This window comes from Dioscorea cayenensis, chromosome 20 (assembly GCF_009730915.1).
Source record: "Dioscorea cayenensis subsp. rotundata cultivar TDr96_F1 chromosome 20, TDr96_F1_v2_PseudoChromosome.rev07_lg8_w22 25.fasta, whole genome shotgun sequence".
NCBI lineage: Eukaryota > Viridiplantae > Streptophyta > Magnoliopsida > Dioscoreales > Dioscoreaceae > Dioscorea > Dioscorea cayenensis.
This window is the reverse complement of record NC_052490.1, coordinates 4,456,058-4,462,687: the sequence shown is the minus strand read 5'-3', so window position 1 is coordinate 4,462,687 and position 6,630 is coordinate 4,456,058. Positions and strand designations below refer to the sequence as shown.

General features: G+C 34.3%; 1 non-coding gene across 1 annotated transcript; it reads right to left on the bottom strand.

The window, feature by feature from the left end:
* Positions 1-6,041: 6,041 nt before the first annotated feature.
* LOC120252116 lies at positions 6,042-6,148 on the bottom strand. Its single transcript, XR_005533664.1, has one exon. It is a non-coding gene; the product is annotated as a small nucleolar RNA R71 (small nucleolar RNA).
* Between the last annotated feature and the right edge of the window lie 482 nt (positions 6,149-6,630).

Below are 6,630 nucleotides of genomic sequence, written 5' to 3'. Positions count from 1 at the left end.
AAAGAAGACAATGTATTCATGTTTTGATTCAAAAATTGCAAACATTCCACAAAAACATAGTATTAGGTTTTTAATCAAAAAAATAGCAAACATTATGAAAAGAAAAGAAAAGATTAGGTTTCTATTCAAAAATAGGAGCAATTCTGGATAGAAAACATAGGGTTAAGGTTTTGATTGAAAAATAGGGGACATTACTGTAAGAAAACAAAGGATTAGAATTTTTATTCAAAAATAGTGGACATTCCAAAAAAAAAACATAGGATTAGGGTTTAGATTGTAAAATATATGATGATTCAAAAAGGAAACATATGATTAACATTTTTATTGAAAGATATGAGACATTCACAAAAGAAAAGATAAGATTAGGATTTCTATTTAAAAATATGAGGCATTGTGAAAAGAAAAAATAGGCAGAGATTCTGAAAACAAAAGATAGGATTAGGGTTTTAATAAGAAAAATGACATTCCGAAAAGAAAACAATGGATTAGTGTTTTGATTGAAAACTCAAAATAGGACACATTCCGAAAAAAAACATAAGATTATTGGTTTGAATGGATAATAGGAGACATTACTATAAAAAACATAGGATTCCGGTCTTGATTAACAACCAAAAAATAGTGGACATTTCCGAAAGAAGACATAGGATTAGAGTTTTGATTCAAAAATAACAGACATTTCCGAAAAAAAGAAACATAGGATTAGGGTTTGATTTAAAAATAATAGCCATTCCGAAAAGAAAACATACATTAGTGTTTGAATTGGGAAATAGAAGACATTACTATAGGAAAACTTAAGATTAGTAGACATTGGGAAAAAGACAACATTGGATTAGGGTTTTGATTAAAATTTAGAAGACAATAATTGAAGAAAACATAGGATGGTTATTTTGATTAAAAAATTGCACACATTCCCAAAAAATAAAACATAAGATTAGGGTTTTTGATTGAAAAATATGAGACATTCTAAAAAAAACAAATGTTTCCAGAAGAAAACAAATATAATAGCCATTCCGAAAAGAAAACATAGGCTTAGGGTATTTATTGAAAAATATAAGAGATTATGAAAAGAAAGTATAGGATTATTGCTGTAATTCAAAAATAGCAGACATTTACAAAAGAATACTTAAGATTAGGGTTTTGATTATAAAAATAGGAGGCATTTAAACCTTACGCTTATTGTTATGTTTAAAAAATATGAGACATTACGAAAATAAAACTTATGACTATTATTTTGATTCAAAAATAGCAAAAATTTCAAAAATATAATTTAGAATTAGAGTTTTCATTAAAAAATGAGATATTTCGAAAAAGAAAAAAAGATTACTGTTTTGATTAAAAAGTAAAAAAATAGGATACATTCCAAAAGAAATACATGGGATTAAGGTTTTCATTTGAAAATAGCAGGCATTCTGAAAAGAAAATAAAGGATTTGGTTTTTGATTAAAAATAGGAGACATTCATATAAGAAATCATAGGATTAAGGTTTTGATAGAAAAATAGGAGTCATTATTATATATAGGATTAGGATTTTCAATGAAAAATAGGAGACATTACTATAAGAAAACATAGCATTAGGGTTTTGATAAAAAAAAATAGTAGACATTCCGGAAAAAAAACATAGGATTATGATTTTGATCAAAATATATACGACATTTCAAAAGGAAAACATAAGATTAGAATTTTAATTCAAAAATATGAGACATTAGGAAAAGAAAACATAGGATTAGGATTTTTATTAAAAAATAAGAGACATTCCGAAAAGAAAATATACGGTTGGTGTTTTGATTGAAAAATATGAGTCATTCTGTAAAGAAAACATAGAATTAGGTTTTTGATTAAAAAATATGAGACATTACTATAAAAAAACATATGATTAGTGTTTTTATAATATAGAACAATAGGGGATATTTCCAAACCAAAACATAGGTTTGGGGCTTTGATTCAAAAATAGCAAACATTATCAAAAGAAAACATAGGATTAGGGTTTTGATTCAAAAATAGGAGTTGCTCCAAAGAGAAAACTTAGCATTAGGGTTTTGATTGATAAATATGAGGCATTACAAAAAAACCTTAGGATTAAGGTTTCTATTAAAAAATATGATACATTAAAAGATGAAAACAAATCATTAGTGTTTTAATTAAAAGGTAATAAACATTCCCAAAAGAAAACATAGGATTAGTGTTTTGATTTAAAAATAGGAGGCATTCCGAATGGAAAAAAATAGGATTAGGGTTTTTATTTAAAAAAAGGATCCATTCCAAAAAATATTTAGGATTAGGGTTTTAATTAAAAAATATGAGACATTACAAAAAGAAAACATGCACTTATTGTATAGATTCAAAAATAGCAGACATTTCCAAAAGAAACCATAAAATTTGGGTTTAGAATAAAAAATTGGAGGCATTCCAAAAATAAAATGTAGGATTCGAATTTTTTATTCAAATTAGTAGACATTCGGAAAAGAAAACAAAAGATTAGGGTTTTGACTAAAAATTAGATGATATTCCAAAAACAAAAGATAGGATTAGGTTCTGATGTGACATTCCAAAAAGAAAAATTAAGGATCATGGTTTTGATTGAAAAATGTGAGACATTTCGAAAAGAAAACATATGATTAGGATTGTGATTGAAAAATAGGAGACATAGCTAGAAGAAAATATAGGATTACAGTTTTTGACTGAAAACTAAAAAATAGGGTATGTTTCCAAAAGAAAACATGAGATTAGGGTTGTCATTCTAAAATTGCAGACATTCCATAAAGAGAAAAACATAAGATTAGTGTTTTATGTCAAAAAAAGAGCCACTCAAAAAAGTAAATATAGGATTAACTTTTTGATTGAAAAATATGAGATGATATGAAAAGAAAACATAGGATTATTGTTTTGATTAAAAAATAGAAAACATTTCCAAAAGAAAACATAAGATTCTTATTTTGATCAAAAACTAGGAGGAATTTCTAAAAAAACTTAGGATTAGGGTTTTGATTAAAAAATATTAGACATTCATAAAGGAAACAAATGATTATTACTTTGATTCAAAAATAACAAACATTCCCTAAAGAAAACATAGGATTAGGGTTTTTATTTAAAAATAGGAGACATTCAAAAATGAAAACATAGGATTATGATTTTTATTTAAAAATAGGAGGCATAATGAAATGAAAACAAAGGCAGATATTGCCAAAACAATAGATAGGACTAGGACTTTGATTAAGAAAAATGAGACATTCCATAAACAAAACAAAGGATTAGTGTTTTGATTTAAAATTGAAAAATAAGACACATTCTGAAAAGAAAACTGATAAGTGCTTGTGCGATATGAATGCGAAGCGTTCATTCCTTATGTTGAGCATTACTTTTCTCAGGTTTTTACATTAATATGTGTGTTTTTATGTTACTTTTACGCAGGTAGGACTGTGAGGCTAAGTATGAAGGAAATAGGGCAATGTGGATCAAAATGCACCTATTTTGGAGGAGATCTTGCTAAGGTTCAAACGCAAAGACATAGGACAGATGTGAGATGCTAGAGTGTGTGCCAACCTCCTCGTATTCGAGTGAGCACATCCATTTGGGGGGCACAAAGGCAGTCACACTCGAGTATTACGTCTTATGCATACAAGAACAAGAACCCCACCAACATATATATCATTGAAGAAGCAAGTGATTCACGACGTGAACGTGTCCCCGTTTGCGTTACCCTGATGAAAGTATGGAATTGAGAAGTTATTCAGGTCGAAGAATGCAGCAACATTGTAGCAAAGCTGTAGCAATTACTGTAGCAGCAGTGTTTACAGCCGGCCGAGAAAATCAGAGAAACAGAGAATCCACACGGGCGTGTGGAAATTATTCACGCCCGTGTGGAAATTCCGCACGGGCGCGTGTACCGTCCACGCCCTTGGAGTTGCCCGATTCCATCCCTATTTAAAGCCGGTTCATCCCCGATTTTGGTATTCTTTTCTCCATCTTTTCCATAACTTGCGAGAGGGCTTCAGCTAGGATTTCGAGGGGTATTGGCCAAGGTTTTGGAGAGGTTCTACGGCTCCGAGATCGTGATTCCATTAGGAAGAAGGTTGGTAGGGGAGCTTCGATCGAGGCGTATCCTAAATTGATGTTTATTGTGAGTTCCAACCTTGAATGCTTGATTGTATGAACATTTCCCCTAGAGTGACACTAGGGTTGAGAGTTCTTGTTGGTAACCTTGTGAGTGAGTGACACACCACGAGCGTTTGACAAAGCTAGGTTGGAGAGGGTTGATAGAGTGAGTCGAGAGGTACAGGAGCGTCCCCTTTCCCCTCCGACGTGATAGATTCTACCTCCGTTCCTCGAGTTCTTTGCGGCCATAATAGAGTGAACGGTCTAAGGGATGACCTCTGCTGGGGCTTAGTTGCGCGTGCAATGGAGTGAAGCGTTGAGGTAATCTTAGTTTCTAGATTTTAATTGTGGCTAGGGACCTCCCGCCTGGACCAAAGGGTTAGGTCTAAATCTAGGAAGAGATTTATCACTTGGAATCCCTAGAGCTCATTGCAACTCTATGCGAGTGCGAGGTGTTGAGATTTTTTGATTTCACCTCCGGGACATGTATAAAGTTAGGCATAGTTGACCTTAGATTTGGCACTATGTGTGTAAAGGATTTCCACGACTCACCATTGCATTGATTAGGAAGCATAATAGAGAGTTCTTGCACTTGAAAACGATTATCCTAGGTGAAGCATCATCCGAGTACCCCATCTTTATCGATTGCCTTGCCTCCTCCTTACTTTTACTCTCTTACTTGTTGCTTTTAATTTATGAGAATTGAATCAATTCCACACTTATCATTGTTGATACTCCACATAGCTAAGAATCGAATTAAGTGTCTTTACTCCCTACTCCCTCGTGGATTCGACCCCCGCTCATCCGGGATTATTACTTGACAAACCCGTGCACTTACGGGATATAAGCAAGGGGACCTTGTCAAAAACATAAGGCTAGAGCTTTAATTCAAAAATAAGATATATCATGAATAGAAAATATTGGATTAGGGGTTTTTGATTTAAAAATAGGAGACATCCCATGAAGAAAACTATGGATTACGGTTTTAATTAAAAAATAATAGACATTACTATAAGAAAACATAATATTAGGGTTTTTAAAAAAAATAGTAGACATTCTGAAAAGAAAACATACGATTAGGGCATTGATTGAAAAAATGAAACATTTCGAAAGGAAAGCATGAGATTAGGGTTTTGATTGAAAAATAGGATATATTACTATAAGAAAACACATGATTAAGGTTGTGCTTTAAAAATAGTAGACCCCGCTCATCCGGGATTATTACTTCCTACTCCCTGTGGATTCAACCCCGCTCATCCGGGATTATTACTTCGACAAACCCGTGCACTTGCGGGATATAAGCAAGGGGACCTTGTCAAGTTTTTTTGGCGCCATTCTTTGGGGAGCTAGGCGCTTTAGAGATACTTTTTCACTTTGTTTTTCTTAGCTATTTCACTACACATTCTATTTCATATCTTCTTATTCTATCATCGTTCGATTTTCTTTTTTTCTTTACTTTTGGTGCAGCTCCGAGGTTATGACCCGAGGGAATCCATCAATATTGATTGAAGGAGACCCACGAGCTTGAACGATACACTTCGAAGGAAAGGGAAAGAACTCATGACAAGAACATCCTAATCCAGCTGATTTGGATGTAGAAGGATCTGACAACATGGCAGAACAAAATGAGCAACAACGAACACTATCCGATTATGCCAGACCTTTAGTGTTGGGGACACAATCGAGTATTGTCGTCCCCCAATTACTGACTCGAATTTTGAGCTAAAAGCCGGCATTTATCCATATCTTTGCAGCAATCCGCACAATTCAACGGTTTGGCCGATGAGGATCCAAACAGTCACATAGAGAGCTTCCTCGAGGTGTGCGACATGCTGAAGATAAATGGTGTGACGAATGATGCCATCAAATTGAGAGCCTTCCCATTTTCCTTAAAGGGGAAAGCAAAGCAGTGGCTACCCTTATTACCTAGGGCATCAATCAATACATGGAAGCTTAGGAATGAGATCTCATCCTTTATGCAGTTGGAATTGGAGTCTCTATTTAAGACATGGGAAAGGTTCAAGGAACTCCTGCGCAAGTGTCCGCAACACGGATTCCCGGAGTGGATGATTGTTCAAACCTTCTACAATGGTTTGAACCCGAGTACAAAGGCAACTCTTGGATGCGGCGGGGAGGTACCTTAGGTAGCAAGACCCCCGACGAGGCTCGTCAATTGATTGAGGAAATGGGGTTAAATAGCTAACAGTGGGAACGCTAGGGAAAAAGAAAAAAATGTGGCCGGTCTCCATGAAAGCCGATGCGGTAACTTCATTGGCGGCCCAAGTGGAGAGTTTGAGTAAGAAGCTAGATTTTATAGCTTCGAATAGAGTTGCGGCCGTGACCAATTGCACCGGTTGTGGTGGAGGACATGCTCCCTACGATTGCCCAATCGTCATAGGTAATGTTTCTTCAGTTGAGAATGTTGACATTGTAGGTAATGGAATGAGACCTCAAGGGAATTCATACAGCAACACCTACAATTCAGGTTGGAAGAATCATCCCAACTTTTCATGGAGTAATCAAGGACCACAGAATACC